General features: G+C 60.1%; 1 protein-coding gene across 1 annotated transcript in view; it reads right to left on the bottom strand.

Moving 5' to 3' along the window:
- The window catches only part of CABIN1 (calcineurin binding protein 1), a 154,033-nt gene that overhangs the window by 15,597 nt on the left and 116,873 nt on the right, over window positions 1-21,563 (bottom strand). The window lies entirely within an intron of this gene.

The raw sequence follows: 21,563 nt of genomic DNA, 5'->3' as shown, positions 1-21,563 counted from the left end.
GAGGGGACACCGCCCAACCAGGGGCTTCTGGGACTCCTCTCACTGTCCCCAGGATGGGAGGGTGTCCCCTACCCCCGCCTTGGTCTATTTCCTCCTCATAGATGACAGCAAATGACACACCCACCCACTGTTCCACAGCCGCCTCCTTTGTCTGTCTGTGCGTGTATGTGTTTACTGGATCTGTCCCCTGCGGGAGGCACTTAGGTTGAGCCCGATCAAACACGAGGACAGACACTGAGGAGCCCATTGCACCCACCTCTCTACAGGGGGTGCTGGCCCAGCCGTGGGGCCACCCCCTAGAGATGGAACTGCTGGGTAAAAGTGGGCTGCAGGGAAGCGCTGGCACAGGCCCCACCTTTGCATCCTCCTCCAGCTGTGCTGGGAATCATCGCAGCTCAGGATGCTGCCCCACTTCTCTGTGAAGGCTGAGCCAGGGCAGGGCTGGCTCTGGGGGGCCCCGTCATCTCCCTTAACCCCTGCTTAACCTGCTGTGGCAGTAGGCACCCCTACCTATTGCCAGCCCCAGGGTCTGGTTCCCTGTTGTGTCCTAGCGACCAGCATGGCGTCTGACTCCTACTCTGGGTCCAGTAAGGGTGTGAAGGCACGAATGACACAGATATTAAGGTGGCCCATCTCGGGTGGGATCTCTGAAGCCTGGGAACGAGTTGGTAGACTCTGGATGGATCCCTATAGCTGACACCTTGGAGAAATTCCTGCCCAGAATGGACCAAGGCTATCCTGCCTTCTCCTTGGCAAGGTGCCTGGCCCGAGTCACGCCAAGGTTGGGGTTCTGGGGACCTGGGCCACCAGCCTCAGGGACCACGGCCACCAGCCTCAGGGACCACGGCAGGATGTCCAGGTGGCAGCCCTCCCAGGGCCTTCTCCTGTGGGTCCTTGCTGACTGCTCATGGTATCTGCACAGAGCCGTGGGCCCTCCCTCCTCAAGCAGTCCCAGAAGGGAAGCCAGGGCCGCTCCAGCCCTGAGCTGTTAAGGCCTGGGAGGGGCATGAAACCCTCAGCCTGGAGCCCCTGCAGCCCACACTGGACACAGCGACACAGAAGGCCCACCAAGCAGGCTGGGGGGCTATGTTCAGGCCGGCTGCCCACTTCCACCCTCAGGCATTGCCCAACAAGGACAAAACCAGGGGTTGAGACCATCCACACACAGGGTGGCAACCACCAACGTTGCATCTTCCTACCACGTAGACATGGTCCCTGCAGCAGCTTATGAAAAGCTGTCACTCAGTGAGGGACGGCCTTGAGCAGTGTCTGCACCAGTGGAGAGGCAAGGACCCCAGGCCCTGGCACCCTGCCCCTCTGTTCCCAGGGCTGCATAAGGCCCAGGTGTGACAACAGTGGCTGGGAAGGTGCCATCCCTGTGGCTCACTGGGCCCAGCAGTGTGGGGCTGGGGAAGGGCCAGGCCCCGTTGAGGGACTACAGATGTCCCTCTCAGGGTCCTCATGGAGCCTCACACAGCTATGCCTTGGAGGGTGGGCCTCGGAGACGTGGGGGGACTCCTTCAGGGTCACACCTCCTCAAGTGGCAGCTCAGGGCTGGTCCCTCACCATACCCATGACTCCGAGGACAGGAAGGGTGGTCCCAGGGAACCGACTGAGGGAGGCCTCCACAGCTGGCTGCCGCCACCCCCCTCCACGCGGGATGGAGGGGAAAACCCAGGGCCACACACCAAGTTGGGGATCTGGATATGACTCTGTTTCTCCTGTATCTCATTCCTCAGTGGGGCGTGGAGGGGAATGCTCTGCGTCAGTCAACTGAGACGGTCCCGGATGACCCGATTTCACGGAATCCCCCCATTGGCCCTGCAGAGCCTCTGAAGACTCAAAGGCCAGGCTGGCGATCACTCTTCCCAGGGTACCCCTAGCTAGGGGCCAGACCCTCCCACCTCCTCTCTGAAGTCCTCCTGGTTTGTCACCCAGCTATCTTTCCAAGACCACTCAAGGTCAGCCTCTCAGAAGGTTGGGGGTGAGGTTGTGACTGGCAGTATGTCCTGCCTGGAAGTGCATCTGCTTCAGCTCAGGGTCCACAGGGTCCTTGCACAGACCTGGCAGAACAGGCAAGTGATGCCCAGCTTGAGAAGGCTCTGCAGAGCCTGTCTGGGGAACCCTAGTTCCCTTATCTTCCTACTGGTCTCTCACCCTGGAGATTCCATGTTTAATTATACTGGACAGGTGGGAAGCAAGTTTGTTCATGGCAAATAGAATGCTCTTCAGAGGCCCAGGTGTGCGTGTGAGCCCCGTGGTGGTGGTGGTGGTGGGGAGCGGTCTGCGGGGAAGGCAAATGGCACCTCCTTGCCTAACAGGCAGTTACTGCAGAGGTGGGCAGTGTGCACCCATCACAGGCTCACCTGGCCAGGCAAGAGCTGGCCCCCCGCCCTCCCATGGGCGAGGGTGAGAAGGTGTTGCCAGAGATAAAACCATGCTTGGTCTCTGCAGGGTGGGCCAGACGGGCACAGTGGACTTGGCAGGTGGTGAGGGGCGTGGCCAGGGCCCCTACAGAGAGGGATTCCAAACTCCTGTTCCCAAGTTCAGAGATTGAAGACACAGCACATTTACCTATTTGGGGGGTCGGTGGGAGGGATATGCCAAAATGAGCCAATGAGCACGTGGAGACAACCTCCCGGAGGGCCCACCACATGGTCACCTAAAGTGGCCTAATCTAGGAAGGCATGGGTGGCCTGGCACTAGCTCACCCTCATCATTTTGGGGGCAGGAGCAGTCATCCACCTGTTGAGCAAAGCAATGCCCCCTGGGAGATGGGGGGTGAAGCAGCCCCAGGTTCATACCAAGCCCCACTTGGAACATCTAGAATGTCCACAGTGCTGTGCTCCAGAGGGGGTTGTGCTGTGCTGGCCCAGCCGCACGCCCCTCCCTCCTGCCTCCCCCGCCCTGTTGCCAGCCCACTGTAGCCGGGGCTGGGCTCCACTCTCACCTGCCCAGCTCTGGGCCAGGTGCTCGCTTTGCTAGGGCCTGGGGAACGAATGGAGCAGGTGTACTCTTTGGATCTCTGGTCTGGTGTAGAGGAAGAGGAAAGGCCAGCCTTTCCTCCCAGACAAGGGCGTGGGGAAGACCCCTCTGAGGGCCACAGACCCCTCACAGGGGACAGAGGACGGGTGACAGCAACAGCAGCACACTCGATGTAAGGGGAAAAAGAAAACTGCACTAGATAAAAATTCTTAAAGACACCCGCTTCCCAACAGACCAGTTTGTTAGCAACAGAAGCCAGCGCGGGCAGACGCCCTGTCCTGGGTCTCCGACCACTCCCCGCTGAGGTCCTCTTGTCCTCATGCCTCCCGGAGCATCTGGATGCTGCCAAACATGCCCACGAGGACAGGCCTAGCTTGCAGCACACGCCAGAACACGGTTTGGATCCCTATCTCCCTTCCGTTTCCTTTTGTAACATAACACTGCTGATTTCAGAAAGCAAGGAGGCCAAACACACCAGGCAGCGAGTCTGTGGAAAACCAGAAGGGGACTCCAGATGCCGCCGCCCGCTTGGCACCTCCACGCTATCGTGACTCTCGGAACTCCCCCAGCCAGCCCCGGGAGGCTTGGGAGACAGTGTTTCACACGTGCACTGCTCCCGGCTCACTCTGGCATTCTGCTTGGCCTTTTCCCAACAACGGTGGTGCCGAAGGGCATGCTTCCCGGGCACGGTCTGGCCGGCTCCACACCCCCGTTCATTTTTTCACACTATATTCATTCATATGCCCCAGCACAGGGGGTCCTGTCTTTGTCTACCGGGCACTGGGCACCATCCCCTGCCCCTTGTTCTGTAAACTCTGTCCCCTTGCCCCTCCCCACCCCCAGGGTTGCGACCTTGGCCTGCCTGGCTGGGCCCGAGACCCACCCACCCACCATGGGGACTTGGCCAGCAGGGGGGCCCAGGACCCCAGCCAGGCTTCCCTTCCTAACAGGAGCCTTGGGGAACACCCCCTCCTCCCTGTGGCATGGGGCTGTGAGCAGATGGTCATAAGCCCCACGGGGGTTCCTGTGGCCATGAGGCTGCCCTCCAGGGACAGCTGGCCTGAGAGAGTGAAGCCACCAGGCAGAGTGGTGAGCCAGCAGGGTGGTGAGCAAGCCAACAACTCTGCTTTCTGCCTGAGCCAGGCGGAGCTGGGCTTCTAGGTTTGCAGCCAGAGCCACAGGGAGAGGAGGAGCCAAAGCAGACCCCTCCCTCTACCCGCCCTTCACACTGTGCCTGGGGACAGCACCTGCCTCACCTGGCCTTCCTCATCCAGCCCCACACGGGAGGAAGGGGCACGGCCAGACTCCACCTATGGCAGCAGAGGCCCCACTGCACCCACTCCAGAGGGCACAGGTGCGGGCCTCAGGGAAGGCTCGGGGCATGTGCCAGGGAGAGCGGAGTCTGATGAGAAAGGTATGGGCAGCAGTGCCCCGAAGGAGGCCTGGCTGAGGGCAGGTGGAGGGAGCGAGCACCGGGGCCGAGGCCCCACGGCATCCGAGGGAAAGGCCAAAGCAGGATCACAGACAGGCAAGAGCCGGGAGTGGGAGTGGGAGTCAAGGGCAGCGGGGACCCCAAAGAGAGGGTCTGGGATGGGGCTCTCCCCCAGTTCCTGGTCCTGTTGCTCTGGACCTAGCCCAGACTCTCCTCTCCCAGCTCTGCAGGCACACCTGTTACCTGTGGATTTGTTCCACTCAATTCCTGGGTCCTGGTGTCACCGGGGCTGGGTTCCCTGGTGGCCAGTGAGGCTGGGAGAATGCCTGGAGTGCTGCGGGCAGTTGGGGATGCCCACGGCAGACTCAGAGCCCTCAGACACCAGGACTGTGCTCAAGCTCCCCCTCTGTGCCACGTATGTACCCAAACATCTCAGCCAACCCCCAACCTTCAGAGAGATCTCGACTCCTCGCTGGCAGATGAGGTCACCGAGAATGACTATAATAATCTGAATAATTTATGGAGCCCCAGACTCTGGACTGAGTGCTTGATACAAGTTACCAACCCTCAGCCTGAAGACCGGGGTGTGCTCCCACTGCTTGAGGAAACAGAGCTGCAGGAGCTGAGTCTCCCGGGGTGGAGGGGGGTGAGGCTGGGGGTCCACAGAGGGAGGGCACGGCTGCTGTGGTTTGGGGGCCCGTGGAGACTTTCCTAGCGGAGCTGAGAGCTGGCAAGTGGAGATGGCGGGTGCTGCCGGGCCAGCCTGTGCTCTTGCCCAGGAACACACTGTTTACATGAGGGCTGGAAAGCCTGGTGAGGCCAGGGCCCGGAGGCTGGAGGGCAGTGAATCACTGCAATCTTGGCAGGTGGCACCCCAGGGAGGTGACAGAAGGCAGAGGCCGCTGAAGGTTTCCCCGAGGGTATGGAACACTGCTCCTGGCTGACAGGCCAAGGCCATGCCTATGCACAGCTCATGCTGTGCTCTAGGGAGCTTATTCCTGCAGGGACATGGGCTCCTCCCCTTCCAGATTCCTGACTCCGCCGGCCAGGCACACTCCCTAACTGCCTTGGCACAGACAGGACGGGCCCACTCACCCACACTCCTGGACCCCAGGCCCCTGCACACAACTTCTTCACTCAGCCCAGGGCCAACCCTGAGCCCGGTAGCCTAAGGCCAGAGATTCAAACACAGTTCTGGTCCTCAGGTAAACCCCACTGCCTGCTGCTGGACCACCACTCAGGCCAATTTTAACGGCACAGTCCAAGGCTGTTCTGCGGCTCCTTGGGCCAAGGGTTCCCAGCCCCATCTGTCACCATTGCAGACACCCACTTTTGGTCATGGCTCCGTCTAGAGCTTCCTCCCTTCCGAGGGCACAGGCAAAGGCTCTCCAGGAAAACAAGTGCCCCTGGAAATGCCAGAGCAGGAAAGAAGGGTGGGCAAGAGGTACAGCCCAGTCAGTACTGCACTTGGACCCAAGGCACGGGCTCGTCAGAGTGGACGAGGCTCAGGCGTGGGGCTGGGTAGAGACTCAGAGATTCACGTGAGTGTGTAACCAACTCACCCCTCATTTTCCAGAGAGGGAAATGGAGTTCAGACCACCTGCCCAAGGCTGCCTGGTGATCTCAAAGTGGGACCAGGAAACAGGGGCCAGACCGCTTACCTTGGGCCTCTCCCCATGCCCTTGCTTAGTACTCACAGAGAAACAAGAAGTTGGCAGCATGATCCCTGCTTTATGGAGGTAGAAACAGGGAGAAAGCAGCGATGCCATAGCACCTCGGTTTTGGCACCTTTTAACACCTGGGAATGTTCAGGGGTGGGGTGGGACTGGAACACCTGCCCATAGATGGGGTGGCCAGTGTCCTCCACTAGCACCACGGGTGCCTCAGGGTATCATAATTAAGTCCCTTGGGCCTCTGTTTCGGGCAATGGCCCCCTCTAGCTGTCCCCTGCTGCCACATGCACAGGTCTCATATGCAACTCTTTCCCCACTCTGCCATTCCCAGGGCCAGGCCCAGCTGGGACGCCAGGTGGGGCTGAAGCAAGGGCAGAAGAGAGGGTAACCATACCTGGGAGCACCCAGAAAGGCTACAAAGGGAGCTGCCTGGGCACTGTGCACAGGTACTGAGCGGGGAAGGCAATGAGGTGCACGCAGCAATCTGGCCTCCCTGGGTGGGTGGCATCTGCTTCACACAGTGGACTCTCTCCTCTCCTACTCACCAAGGCTGCCCAACCCAAACAAGCCTGAGTCTGCCTGGGGCCTTCTTGGGCCCAGCCTGGCCTGGTCAGGCACTGCCCACAGGGCTGCCCCCAGCTCCTGACATCAGCACCAGGCCCAGGGGCCCGAGTCTTGGATAGAACAGCTGCCCTGCCATAACCCCTGCACACCCGGGGTGGGAGGGGCAGTTGGGAGGGCCGCATCTCTCTTGCTTACCCCTGCAAGGCCTTTGAACAGAGCCTGGCCTCCTGGGCGGGCTCATGACCCGTGAGGTGAGATGAAATTGCAGGGAGCTCCTCAAGCCCCTGAGGGGGAAAAGGGAAGCCTGCAGGCCTGAGAGAGTCAGGACAGAGAGACAGAGACATCAGTCCATTGGACTTGCCTGCAGACTGCCCAGAAAAGGAGCGTTCCAGGTCAAAAACAAACCCTGGCCTCCACAACCCTTTGACCTTAGTGCAGCCTTAGGGTGGCTATGAGGGAGTCCCACGAGGACAGGGAAAGTGTCTTGTCCCGCTGTGTGCTCCCAGTGCCACACATCTGGGCTAGCCCCGAGCAGGCTCCGGGGAGGTGATGCCACAGATAAATCCCCTTGGAAGGTGCTGGGGAGGCCCAACTCCCCAGTGATCCAGGGTGAGGGGACAGAAGAGAGGCTGGCACATGGAACAATGAGCTAAGACAGCAAAGACTTTGTGGGGGTATTCAGGGAAAGCCAGGATGGAGCAGGAGCCTCTGCCAAGCAGGTGAGGAAACAGGCAGCCGAGACAGGGTGCAGTAGTGACTCCCTTAGAGTCTACACCATCACCCAGGGTGTCCTGAGCAGAAACGTGTATAAGCTTTAATCTTGACTTTTAACTCAGCAAATGGAGCACATGTATTTCCCTACATTGTCAAAAACATACCATCTAAAATGACCACAGAGCACTGTGCCCCAGTGAAGTGAGCTACTAGCAGGCATCTGGTCTGAGTGTTCAGGATTAGTATGGAGAATGCTGGGCCGAATATCCTCCTCCAGGAAGCTGTTCTCCTCCTCCTTGGGACGGATCACCCAGAGGGGGCCAAGAGGTGGATAGGCGGCGGCGGGCCAGTCTCCTGGACGCAGGGTCGGGTGTCTGAGCTAACAGAGTGGGTGCGACGGGCAAGCGAGACTCCCCACAGCAGTTCAGCTCCACCAGCCTTGCTCACAGAAAACACCGCAGCGAACACACAAGGGAGAACCCGTTCCCCTGGTAGAGGGATTCCTCCAGCGCTCCCCGTGGCATGGGCGCCGCGGTGACTCAGTACTCAGAGCAGGCAAGGGCGGGGAGCCCGCTGGCATCCCATTCCCGAGAGCGGCGGGTACGGGGTGTGGGAGCAGCTGCTGCGAGCTGAGGGCCAGCTGCTGAGCGGGTGGCTGCAGCTAGAGACAGTAACGGAGCCTCTCTGCAGAGAGAGCTACTGGGGCAGGTTAGGGGCCTTTTTTCCCCCAGAGAAAGTGCAAGAACTTTCTCCTGGTTCCAGCATAGCCTCGGTGTTACTGTTTGCCCCCAGGGTGAGTCAGGAATGGGACAGAATCTGTATGGCAGGCCCTGAGGTCAGGAGCAGTTGGGAAAATACCCAAATCCTCCACAGTCTTGGGGAGACACCTGTCGTCCACAAACCCACACAAGCCACCCAAATGGCAAGACCACTTGGAGAGAGGAGGGATAGGGTGGGGTGTACGGGGATGCTCTTGGCTGTCTTCTCATGGGGCCGGTGGTACTCACAGAGTGCCTGCCCAGCTCCCCCAACACGCGATTTCACTCACACCTCGCTGGGGGAGAGACTTGTTCAAGTGAGACTACAGATCTCAGCCTACCAGGCTCTTTGCACTCCACCTCACTTGTCCCCAAGGAAGATGAGCACCACAGACAGCTGAGACAGATGGCTCCTTCTGGAGCCCCCTGCTCAGGAGTCCTGAGCCTTTTAGAGACAAGACTGAGTTTCCAGGGTGGCAGCTCCCCACCTTCCTGGTGCCCTGAGGAGCTAAAAGCCCTGCCCCCAGGCAGCACTCCTGCTCCAGGCCTAAGGCTGGGGGGAAGGGGCCCCAAGAACAGGCCAGGTTGAACACCCCTGGGGGCAGGAAGTTCCTGCAGCTTCTACCACAAATCAGTCAGGGCAGGCCTCTCTGGCCACAGGGTTGTGCAGAGGTCACCAGGGGCGCCCTCCCCACCTGCCCTCACCCCATGCGGTCCAGACTGTTCAGGCTGGCTACCCAGGGCAAGGGATTCCCCCGCCATCCACAGGTAATGAGTCCCTGACGCAGGCAGGGGCTGGGAAAGCCTGCAATTTGCCTGCAGCTGCGCCCGCTCCTTTCCAGCCTCTCCTGCCAAATGAGACATCGTGCACTAGGTCCCCAGAACTGCTGGGCTGTCCCTCCCCTCCCCCTCCCTGGAAAAGCAGAAACGACAAACAACCAAGTGCGTGGAGAGGGCCAAGCTGCAGTGGCCAGCCCAGTCTCTATGTGTCCCACCTCCACCCTAGGCGACCCCTCCTCCCCCAACCCCACCCCTCCTCCCACTTGCTGTGGGGCAAGGTCCTGGCCCAAATGCAGAGCTCCGAGCCGGCCAGCGCTTGCAAAGCTCTGGCACCATCTTCCCGCCCCCGCACAGCAGCTATTTATAGCTAGGGAAGCACCGCGCCCGGGCGCCGCTGCCCACCCGGCCAGGCGGCCCGCTCACCATCCCCGGGAGCGGCACGGCGCAGCTCCTCCTCGGCGCCTTCCGCCGCGAAGTTGCTCAGGCCGACGGGCTTTCGCTTTCGCGCAGCGCACACCCCCGCGCGCCGGCTCCCAGCCCCAGGCTTGATCGGGCTGGGCTCGCAGCGCGGGCGCGTGTGCCGTGTGCGGGCTTCACCAGCGCCCGCCGCCCCCACGCGCCGCCGCCCAGGCCGGCCCAGCCGCCCACCTGACGCTGAGCAGGACGCCCGCCCGGCCCGGGCATGGGGACGCCGCACCCCGCCGCCGGCGACTTCCTCTGCAGGGGCCCCGGGGAAACCACGGCCCGCGGGCTTCCTGCTGCGCCTGGTGGGCCGGGGCGGTAGGCGGCTGCCCGAGCCCACCCGGGGAGGACTGAGCAAAAGCACAGGAAAGCAGAGAGCCAGGCAAGCAGAGGCGGTGAGGTGGCTACGCCGCGCGGCCCCGGCCCCAGTCCCCGCCAAGTTCCTACCCGCCGGCTCCGCCGTGGCATCTGTGCAGTGGAGCTAGGGCGGGCGCCGGGCCATGGCCGCGGAGGCTCGCTCGCTCGCTCGCGGCGGGCCGGGGCGGGGCGGGCAGAGCCGGACCGGGCGCCGGCGCTCGCCTGGAAGCGGGCCCAGCAGCGCAACTGACTTTTGCCGGCCAATCCTCGCGGGTTCCCTAGCCCGGCCACCAGCGTGGTGGTGGTGAGCTGCGGACCCAACGTGGGCCGCTTGCGGGCCAAAGTGGCGCAGCCCTCACGGCGGGAAGCTGTGGGTCTGGGCGGCCCCCACGGATACGGCCAACTGCGCAGAGGGGCTGTCCTCGCCCTGCATGCGGTACCTAGGTGAACGGCGCCCCCTGGAGTTGTGCCCTGTAGTGCCCTGTGGCCAGCAGAGGCATAGGTGTGTGGGGGATACACGGCCACACCCGAGCTGTCCTTTGGAGTAACATCCTCAAGGGGGAAGGCAGAACAGAGATGTCACGGTGAGTCCCCCAGTACGCTTTAAGCTGGAAGGGGCCTCATTTTCCAGTTGGGCTGTGAGGCCCAGCGAAGGCGCTGCGCTGAGTGCTGGGCGTAGATGGGCTGGGCAGAAGCCAGGCAAGTCTCAGGATCCCCCCGTCTCCCCTCAGCCTCTGCATTGCAAGAACAGCAGCAGTACCCCTGCCCCCAGCACATGAGAAGTTTTGCAGAACTCAGGGAGGGCTGCTCTCCTGCCTGGAAGGGGGTACTGTACGCACCCTACAGATGAAGAACAGGCGCAGAGGGGAGAGCCTCACCCCAGAGCATGCGGCCACGCTCCTGGCACCCGCAGCTCCAGTGTGCACACACCACCTCTCTTCCTTCCTGAGTTCCATGAGGGCAGGCTGCACTGGGATCATCCACCAACTCCAGGCTGCTCCTCCAGCCCCAGCTGAGGAGAGGCCAGGGAAAGGCAGGGACAGGCCAATTTGCATGGGCTAAGATGGAGAGCCGCTGCCTCAAGCCCTGGCCTGGCACTCCCCTCCCCAAGTGCTTCTTTCTCACCACCTGTGCCAGTACCTCCCCTCCTCCCCCAGAGGCCCTAGTGATATCTCTTCCCCAAGCTGGCAAGTTTCCACCTGGCCTACCCCAGGCTGTCTCCTGGGGCCAGCTTTCCCAGGCTTGCCAGGTGCCTCTAGTCCCCATCAGCCCAGGTAATGTTGCACTCTGCCCTCTGTCATCCTTCCCTCCCTCCGGAGGGAGGCTCAGGGGCAGTGTCTCAGCACCCCCTCAAGGGTTACTGCTCTCTGCCAGGCACTGGGCTTGCTGCTGGAGACCCAGAAACAGGCCCAGGCCCCAGAGGTCACTCACCTGCAGGAGAGACACACGTGAGCAAAAGCCACCCCAAGGCTGCTCGAGGAGGACAAGGGGCTCCTGACCATGGCCAGGTCTCAAGCAAGGTTCTAAATCTGCATGTTGCTCAAGCCACGACTGCCCTCACCATCTATATTCATATCATCATTTGACAGACACATGTGGGGCAGGTTCAGAGAGGCTGGGCACTGGCGCAGTCACACAGCAACAAGGCCACTATAGCTGGGACCTGCCTCCCAGGCCTGGATGACCCCAGAGCTGGTTGGGCCACTCCTCCCAGTTGTCGCCAGGGCTGCAGTAGACATGGGGATTGGATGCCAAAGCCATGTTCTTGCCTTGCCCAGCTCGTGACTTCACTTCATACCTTATCTACTTCCTGTGAGATCAAGGCAGACCAAAGGAAGCTGAGAACGCGCTCATCACACCCAGGCTAGGAAGAAACTTCTGTGTTGAGTGTGTGGCTCCCTGGAAATCAGTCCCTGAATCCAGGAGGCCTCCATGTCCACCACAGGCAGCAGCCAGCTCTCCCCAGCATGCGTGCTGTCCCACACAGAGCCACGGAAGGGGGCTGTGGGCACCACCCCACCTGCCAGCAGGAAGGAGGCCTGTGGTGGCTGAGGGGAGCTTAGGGGTTTTGTGCCAAGTCTCTGCCAAATGAAACTTTTGGAGGGACTTCCCTGGGAGAATGTCTGTTTCCAGCTGGGCTCTGAGGCCCCATGGGATTCGGCCTCCGTGGCCCTACACCCTTTGCCCTGCTTTGTCCAGCCCTCTCCAGAGCCCCATGAGATCGCTGTGTCTAGCTGACAGGTGAGTACACTGAGCCTAGAGCAGAGAGGTTCCTCGCCAAGCTGAGCTCCCCCCTCTGCCACCCTCCCTGCCAGGAGCGCCCATGTGTTTACCAGGAGCCCCTGGGGAGCCATGTGAGAGTACTGTGACAGGGGCTGGCAGGCCTGCCCGCCCCAGATCTTTGGGAATTCTTTGGGCCCAAAAAGAGCCTTGTGCTTCCTGGGACTCATCAGCACTCTCTGTAGGAGAGCCCTGGGCCTAACTGCTCACAAAGCACCTGGACATCCAGGACACAAGCCTCTGACCACTGTCCTGGAGAGAGAACTGCTCACCCACCTCAGGGCCACCCCTGAAGGCCTAAGAGCTTGGGGGTTCCTGCAGCTTGCCAACCTCAGGGGCCCAGGGGTCCAGGCCACCCTGACCACATTTACCCATGGGCCAGAAGGAGCCCCTTTAAGTGGCCATGACCCTCTTTGGAAACGTGTTTTTGGCCTTTGGCTCACGTGGCCCCCTGGCCCCCAGCTGTTACCTCAGCCCCCGCTAACCTAATTCAGATGCTGTGGCAAGAATGTTCCTTAGAGTTAACAGTCCTAATTCGCAGCCAGCTTTGAGGCTGCCAGCTGTTCTGGAAGCACGAGGCCTTGCCACTGCTCACCTGCCTCCCTGTTGGGGTACACCGGCTCTGTGTGACCTGTGCCTGGGCAACTTCTCTGCCAAAAGTGACAGCCAGAGACTCATAGGCCTTACAGTCTCACGTCTTAATTTCCTTTCCCTTCTCCCAAGGCCAAGACACAGTGAAACATGCCTCTCCTCCCCAGGCCCACAGACCCCTGGAAGCCACATGGTCCAGACACCCCCAGCTGGCACTCAGGAGCTGTTCAGCCTGCTCTCAACAGCTGTAAAGCATCCTTAGATGTCAGAGTCCAACTGTTCTGTGTCACCCATGAGTGAAAACAGAGACAGGAAAGAGGGAAATACCTGTCCTGGTCAGCCACAGCTGGGCTTGGTTCAAGGATCCCTGTCCCTCAGTCTGGGGCTGCCTCGACCTCAGGGGACAGCCGTCCCGGGCCATGCGCACATCTGGGGGAACACACGCAGCACCTGGCGTGCACAGGGGTACTGTTCGCACCAGCGCCTTACCAAGGGGCAAAGGCTGCCCTGAGAAGGCCGTGCCCACAGTCCCCCATCGCCAGGAGACAGAGCCGGCTCTCAGTCACAGCTCTCATGGGCAGGCAGCAACGCAGCCACAGCCCAAGTCAGCTCAGCTTACCTGGCACTTCCAGCCCAGCTGGAAGCCCAGGAGCACAGCAGATCACAAAGGGAAAGAAACAAAGACTGAGGCTGGGACAGGGTGGCTTCCTGGGGAAGAAATGGCAGTCTCGCTGGGCGCTGAGGGACTGGGGATCTCCCCACGAAAGGAGGAGGAGAGACCGCCCACTGGAGGAAACTGAGGATGGCAGGGCCTGGGATGGAGGGGAGCAGGTGGAGGGCAAGGCGTGGGCCGTGTGTGCAATGGGGCTGCGTGTGGCAGCGGGCATCACATCTAGGCGGGGACCAGAGAGAGAGGGAGAGAGGTTGCAGAGGGTCTGGGGAACAGGCAGGGCAAGAGAAGAGTGGCCAGCAGGCTCCGAGACCACTCAGGGTGAGCTGGGACTGATGGGATCAGGACCCGTGACAGCCTCCCTAAGGCAACAGGACACTTACACTGGGCTGCTCCTAGCTTTGCCCCCACTTCACTGCCCAGGCTTCTAGAATAGACCACTCTTTGGAGGACTGCTGAGCTGCTTCGTTTCATCTCAGGAGGGAGCCTGAGTCCCAAAAAAGCCACATCTAACATGCACACTGAGAAAACTAGGACAGTCCATGCCCCATGCATCTTCTGACCCCTGGTCCCTAAAAAATGGTCTTTGTGGGCTGAGGGGCTCTGGCTCCTCTGGCTGGGCTGCGAGGTAGGGGGGTCATGGGGAAGCAAAGGGGGAGAGGCACATTCCTTGGGACCAGTCTAGGGTTCAGGCTACAAATGATGGCAGTGGCCATGGCCTATGCCAGGTGTCCTCCCTGGACGGCCTGCACAGGATACTCGTGCAGGAAGGCGGCCGAGCTGAAAGGGCCGTGGGCAACAGGCGCTCTGGTGGGACGGGCTGGCCTGACCACCAGCCAGAGGGGAAGTTCTATGCAGAGCTGGTGCCTCCATGCGCATTCAGGTTCCCAAGCAGGCTCATGTCCCTCCACCTCCTCTTGCCCTGTGACAGCCACAGGAAGGAACCCTTCAAATCCCCTGTGTAGCCCCAGAAGGAGAACAGACTCGCCCTGTGGAGCAGTACTTGGTCCCAAAACTACAGAGCTGCCCACACACCAGAAGGACAAATTCGAGATGTGACCAGAAAGACTTGACCCAGGCACAGCACCCCTATATTATGGCACAGGGGCCTCCCACCCCCGCTGTGAAGGAATGGGACAGGGGTCCACCACCAGGAATAGGGTCACCCATTCAGAGGGGCTCCCACATCGGCTCCTGGCTGATGGCAGGCCTCAGCCTAAACTCAGCCTAACAACAAACCCAGTGCTCTTCCAAGAGCTGAGCCTGACATGCCTCTGATTACCCTGGGGCCAAAACATACTCCACCCGCCCCCTTCCTCAGCCATGAAGGCATGGCATCTTCTCAGTCCCACCGTAGCACTCCCCCAGTCTCTCTAGCTGCCACCTCCCCAGCCCTGCCCCGGGCCTGCTCTCATAGCTACACAGCCAACTGCTCCGAGAGAGCCCCCTCCACCGACCGCAGGACTCCTGGCCTCACGGTGGTGGGCCCACAACCAGGGACCATTGCCTGCTGGTAGTGATGGCAGGTGGCCCTTTAGGATGGGCCCATTTGGCCCCCCACACTGCCCCCCTTGGTTTTCCCTCCTGGAATGCCTTCTCCCAACTCTGTCTGAAAACCTGGCCAAGGCCGGGCGCGGTGGCTCACGCCTGTAATCTTAGCACTCTGGGAGGCCAAGGCGGGAGGATTGCTCGAGGTCAGGAGTTCGAGACCAGCCTGAGCAAGAGTGAGACCCCCGTCTCTACTAAAAATAGAAAGAAATTATCTGGCCAACTAAAAATATATACAGAAAAAATTAGCCGGGCATGGTGGCGCATGCCTGTAGTCCCAGCTACTCGGGAGGCTGAGGCAGGAGGATCGCTTAAGCCCAGGAGTTTGAGGTTGCTGTGAGCTAGGCTGATGCCACGGCACTCTAGCCCAGGCAACAGAGCGAGACTCTGTCTCAAAACAAACAAACAAAAAAAAAAAACCTGGCCAACTTCAAGGTCAGTCTAGGCCTCTGGGAGTATTCCTGACCACACTTGCTGAGGACTGGCAGACACCCCTTTTCTATACTTACAGCACCCTTAGACCCACACAGTAGTACACTCGGGACACCTGGGCTAAGAGCTGGGAGGGGGTGCTTACACCCAACCTCTCAGGAAGTGAAGCTGAGGGTGACGGGTTCTGAGCTGGTTGAGCCCTCCCTTTTCCCACTGTGCCCCTGAGCACAGGTATCTCCTGTCTTCCAGGGGGAGAGCACCTCATCTGTGCCCTCAGGGGCCAGGCTTCCATGTCGAAGGCCTCCAAAGCACAACCTCCTTGGGTGCCCCACACCCCTGAGGCAGGGACTGGGGTCCAGGTCTCCTCTACCCGCTGAGTGTGGCCAGTTCCTGCTGCACGCTCTCTCTGGCCTGGGTTCCCAAAAGCAGGCTCTGGGTAGTCTGAGAAAATGACCCAATGTCCCTACACAGCAAGGGCGTCTAGGGGACTCTACAGAGCCCTGCTGGTGATGGGCTAGGGTCCACAGGGAAGTTCCATGAGGCTCCACCTGCTCTGACCTAATTTAGTTTTAGACTACTTATACACAGAGATCAGCATTTCAAAACTTGTGTTTTCATCAACCAAAGTCCTGCAGTTCCTTCAAGGGGTCTTCCCAACTGGCCTGATCCTTATCACCTTCTCCCCCAGACCCCAGTGAGCCCGGTCACCTGAGTGCCTTTATCCACAAGGTCCCTTCCCTGCCACAGGGCCCCTGGACACAATGGCCATCACTGTGTACTGTGCACTGAGCAGGCCCTGGAGGCCCACGGCAGTAACCTGCCTCCCCTGAGTATTCTCGCGTGATCCTCACTGTAACTGTGTGACACGGGTCTGGTCAACCCCACTTTGCAGATGAAGAAACTGAGCCTAGTAGGCACAGCCCAGCTTGCCCAAAGCCACCCAGGCGCAGAGGGGGCCTGAGGCTGGCCAGGGTGCTCCTCCCTGTGGCTCACAGGCGGGGAACAGGACACACGTCACAGAGGCCCATGCCTGTGAGGGAGTCCTCTGCCGGCTCCTCCTGGGCAGTTCCTGGCCCCCAGGGGCACTTGTTGGTCACAGCCTGTCACCATGGTGACCAGGCAGGGGCTTGAGGAGCACTAAGCTCTGGTTTGGATTTCAAACCCAGCACAGCTCTCTCACAAGCAATTTGGTCAAACTTTCCAAAAAGGAAAAGTAGGAAAAAAAGGTGGGGGCGGGGGTGAAGATGAGAGAAGAGAGCCAAATTCCCAGACTGAAGCCCCCCCCAGAAAGGAGGCCTGGCTGCTGAGCTGAGGGGAACTTCCCTTGGATGGCAGAGTGCGTGCCAGCCAGGGCTGCTGGTGGCAGGGCAGAGCGGCAGCCCACAGCCTCTCGGGCCCACACCCCTCCTGCGAGAGCCTGAGCTGGGGCGGGGGAGCCCGAGCAGGCGGGGCCTGGCCCTTCCCGCTGCCTCTGCCTGAGCAGCTGCCCTTTCATCTGTTTTCCATCCGGGTGTGAGAAACATTTCTTTTGGAAAAAAGGGGTGGAAAACCAGTGACCTCATCCACTGGCCCACCTTTGGGTATGGAGAAACTGAGGTCAGAGGGGCAGGGACCGGGAAGTTGAGAGCAGGACTAAACACCCACCCTGGAGAGGACACACAGGGGGGACCTGAGGATGGGGCTGGGCTTGGGCCAGGTGCTTTGGTCTTCTGGGCCTGCCGCCTACAGCCCCGGCCACACCTACAGAGCCTCTTAGCCCGAGGCCCTACACAGGGCAACCCCAATGACATGCACAGCAAACGATCAGAGCCCTCAGCCAGCACGTGCCCTTTAACCCTGGGGCTCAAGGGTCAGCCAGGGCCCCCAGAGAGCTTTGGGCAGCCCCGAGCTCTCGGCTGCCATGGGAATCCATCACAAGCTAAACCTGTGGCCCTGCTGTCAGGACACACACGTGGAGCAACTGCAACAGTGCCCATCTCTGGGCCATGGGAGGTACTGCCTGGGCCTCTTGCTTGGGCTTCCATGGCCAATGCCCAAGTGGAGTGAGTGAGTGCCTGGCTCTCCGTGGGCTGAATGGACAAGGCAGAGGTGGCACTGCCAAGTCTTTTCTAGAAAGGCTGTGCGCTCATAGCGACCCCTTCCTCCTGGCCCTGGGATGGGGCACTTGCAGCCCCTGTTTTCGCCGGGTCCTGCAGCCTCTGTGGCCACAGCCCTGCCCTGGCCTCTCTTTACCGCTCATGCAGCCTCTGCCTCTGCCCAGGCCGTCCTGAGCCTCAGTGAGCTGCCTGCTCAGCCCACTTTCCAAAGCCTCACAGACGGCCTACGCCTCTGCTGGGAAGTGTGCCGCCGGCTGCTGCCGCCCTCGGCCCCGGGGGTGCTGGCCCCAGGGTGCTGCCCCTGTGCCTGGAGCACCGTCCTGGGAGGACAAAGCATGGAGAGCCTGAAGCTCTGCCTAAGCGGAGACGGTTATGTGCGTGCCTCAGAAAGAAGTGGCTGGGACACTTAGTCCAAGAGCAAACCTCTGAAAAGTAACTTGCAGTGGGAAAAGAAGTCCCCCTGTTTTCTTCAGGAATGCTCAGCAGTCAGCTCCTGACTGAACTCCCGCAGCAGCTGGGGTGGGGGGCGGGCTGTGGGTGAGGTCGGTGTTGGATGTATATACAAACACTGCCCTCCCACTGGGGAAAAAATAGCTGCACAGCCTGCAAGGCTGGTCAGAAACCCTGGCGTGGAAGCCAGTTCACAGGATGTGGGTCCCCGGGGCTCTGGCACTTACTGGCTATGTGACCTTGGGCAAGTCACAGCCGCCCTGTCTGCAGGGACTTCTGTGCCCCCTCGTGGGACAGACTTGCGTGAGGATTCAGTGGGGTCACAAATACTAAGGGCTTAAGCAGATCGTCTTCCTCTGCTAGAGCATCCTGGCTTTGCCTCACGTTTGAATCCACATCTGGAGATGACACCTGTCTCCGATGGCAAGAATTTACACAGGGGACAACAGCCTAAGGCCTCCTTATGTCTGATTGTATTTTTATTTTTATTTTTTGAGACAGGGTCTCACTCTGTCACCCAGGCTAGAGGGCAGTGGCATCATCCTAGCTCACAGCAACCTCAAACTCCTGCTTTAAGTGATTCTCCTGCCTCAGCCTCCCGAGTAGCTGGGACTATAGGCACGCATCAGGACGCCTGGCTAATTTTTCTATATTTTGTAGAGATAGGGTTTCGCTATGCTGCCCAGGCTGATCTCAAACTCCTGGCCTCAAGCGATCCTCCCGCCTTGACCTCCCAAAGTGCTGGGAATATAGGCACGAGCCACCGTACCCGGCTTGATTGTATTTTTTTTTTTTTTAAATTCCAGCTATGAGTGCGAGTAGCCTGGCTTGGCAGAAGTTTCTGACTTTGTGCTGTGGTCCTATCAGGGCAGGGGGCCTGGGCATCCTGTGGCCTTGTCCCTGCCACCCCTCCATGAGTTTCCTCTTGCTGGCCCCTCCGTGAGGACAGGCCACAGCTTCGCAGATGGGAAGCAGCCCTCTCCACCGGCTGCCTCTGGGGCTCACCCCCTCCCCAGACAGGAAGGCAGGGATGGGACAGGGAGCCCTGCAGCACTTGCTCCAGGATGAACGCGGGGGCTGGGCAAGCTGGAAGCTGTGAAGTTCCACAAGGCTTGCCGAGCCCATGACATGGGAAGGAAGGAAAGCTTGGGGATAAGCTTAGAATCCACACAAGTTTGCTAACTCTTTTAAGACTCTTAAAAACGGGACCTCATTTCTCTGGAGAACTTGAAGTGTTTCTTTTGTTTACTCTGCTTGCGCAATTGGCCCATAGATCATCTCAGCAATGCTAAAAATAGACCGTTACTGCAATTCCTACTACAGCCAAGTAGCTTGTATTTCCTCAATTTAAACTTTTTCCTTTCTTTTCTGTCCTCTGATTCGCACTATGACGTGACTCCCTGACAGTGGTACGGTGCTGCACACCTCGGGTGATCTTAGTGAGGAGGCGGCAGTTCAGGGAGGCCAGGTGACCCGTCCAGGTCACAGCCACCAAGGACAGGGCCAGGAGCAGAGGCTTAGCCTGTTTCCTCGTCAGCAAGGGGTGGGATGTCCACATCCGTCAGAGGAAAAGCCACACGCAGTCCCAGACCATTTCTGCTAAGAAACAGATGACGCTGGTGTTGAGAACAGCCTTGGGGAAGCAGTGGGACCATAAGCAGCACCCTCTCGTCCCTGCACAGGCCTGTGTGGCATTTCCACTGAGGGTGCTGCTCTTCCCTCGGTGGCATCCTGGTGCCCTGTCCACAGGAGGACGGACACACGCAGGCTCCGAGACCCAGGGCCGTCTGCATGCAGGGCACATGGGGCAGAGACATGGGACAGTGGGCCTGGAGCAGCAGAGCAGAGCTGAGCACCAGGCCCACACCTGCCTGAGCCCAGCTCCGCGGCCCTCCCGTAACGCCCCTTCCTTGCTCCTCGGCCCCTCATCCCCTCAGGTCACAGTGCGGCGGGTGCTTGCTCCTGCCTGTCTCTGGAGCCTGTCCCCTGGCTGCCATTTCCACTGACTTAGTTCAGACACCCAAATCCCGGCTCAGGCACCAACACGCTGTGTGGCCGAGTCTCAGTTCCCTCCTCTGCAAGGCAGAGACAACGGCACTACCTACACCTTGTGAGTTGTGAGGATGCAACGGGCTGCTGTGTGTAGAAGCGCTGAGTGCAGCGCTGTGGAGCCCCAAGGAGTGGCAGGTTGGCAGCACTCCCCCTGCCCCCGCCTGGCCCTCCAGTGCATCCGTGGCAGATGCCACTCCATCCCGGCCCCTCTGCCTTTGTGAGGAAGTCCACACTCCGCACCTGGCCCAAGAGGGCATGGCCCAGTGGCAGCCAGTCACCCACCCTGTGGCTCCGGGAGGCCTCCCTGCTATGCATGTGGCACCGCCTTGTGCCCCCACACTGTGGCTCTTGCTGTCTCCTCTGCGTGGGAACCTGGCCCTGTTCTGTCCTTCGCAGGCATATCCTCCAGCGTCACCCTCCTCTCTTTCTCACACTGTCCATGCACCTTCAGGTGATGTGGTCTGTGCTCCAGGAGGGGCAGGGGCTTACTCAGGCCTGGGTACCTCAAAGAGCACATGTGCCAAAGTGACTCCCATGGGAGGCTCAGGCAGGGCCTGACACTTGCCGAGGAGGCTGGCCCTTGGCAGGACTTGGCAGGGAGCTTGGGGAAGGCTGGGCTGTGCAGCGATGCTGAGCACAGCAGCACCTGTGAGGGAAGCCCCGGCTGCAGAGAGAGCCCCATCAGCAGGTGGGAATGGACCCGAGGGTGCCGCTGAGGGAGGCCACAGGCCTGCGGCAAGAGGAGCAACAGAATGCCAGGCAAGGTGCCAAAGAGGGAGGACAAAGCGTGGAGGAGACTTGTGGTTTCTACAAACTGGGGTCAGGGTAGCCCACCCACTGCCGTTCCCATGATCCTCCATCTATTCCAGTCTTGCCCCAAATCCACTGGGAGCTCTGGGCTTCCCAGCCGCCGGCACACAATGCTCTGCTCACCCCAATCATCTGCCCCAGGGACCTGGGCACCCTCAAGAGTGGGTCTCTCTAATGGCTTAATGGAAGATGAAATGACCACAAGGTGACCACGGGCTGTGCAGAGTGCCTCCCCGTTGGGAGGTCTCAGCCGGCTATTAGATGGTCAAAACAAGGGCGGGGCACGAGACTCCGCCTCCTGAAGAGAGGAAGTGCAAAGCAGCAAAAGGACACACTCTGTCACTCTCACTGTCCCTCCCCATTGCATGCCCACAGCAGACGTCACTATTGGAACACAGAGAGGTCAGATATGTCCTCCGAATCCCCAGTGACATGGTGGCTAAGGCTGGAGGCCTTGGAGTCGGACAGACCTGGAATCCCAGCCTGGCCACTTGCTCGCTGTGTGGCCTTTCGCCATTCCCTCAGCTTCTACACCTCCCACAGGGCCCTGGCCCACTGTGTCAGGACTAGTGGCAACTGCTGCTGCAGAAGCACACTCGACAAGCACCCTTCTGTGGCATTCTCTGCCAGCACCCACAGCAGCCACGTTAGTGGGGAAATAGCTTTGACAGCTTGACATTTGAAAATGGCCATGGGCACTGCTGTCCAGTGGGAGGAACCAGGCCTCTGACTAGCCCAGTGGGCAGAGCGTAGGAAAGGGCTTTTGGGCTGGGCACGGTGGTTCATGCCTCTAATCCCAGCACTCTGGGAGGCAGAGGCAGGAGGATCGCTTGAGGCCAGGAGTTCGAGACCAGCCTGAGCAAGAGCGAGACCCTGTCTCTACAAAATAGAAAAATTAGCCAGGTGTGT

Source organism: Eulemur rufifrons, chromosome 21 (assembly GCF_041146395.1).
Source record: "Eulemur rufifrons isolate Redbay chromosome 21, OSU_ERuf_1, whole genome shotgun sequence".
NCBI classification, from domain to species: Eukaryota; Metazoa; Chordata; class Mammalia; order Primates; family Lemuridae; genus Eulemur; species Eulemur rufifrons.
The sequence above is the reverse complement of the archived record's forward strand: the minus strand, read 5'-3'. Positions and strand labels throughout refer to the sequence as shown.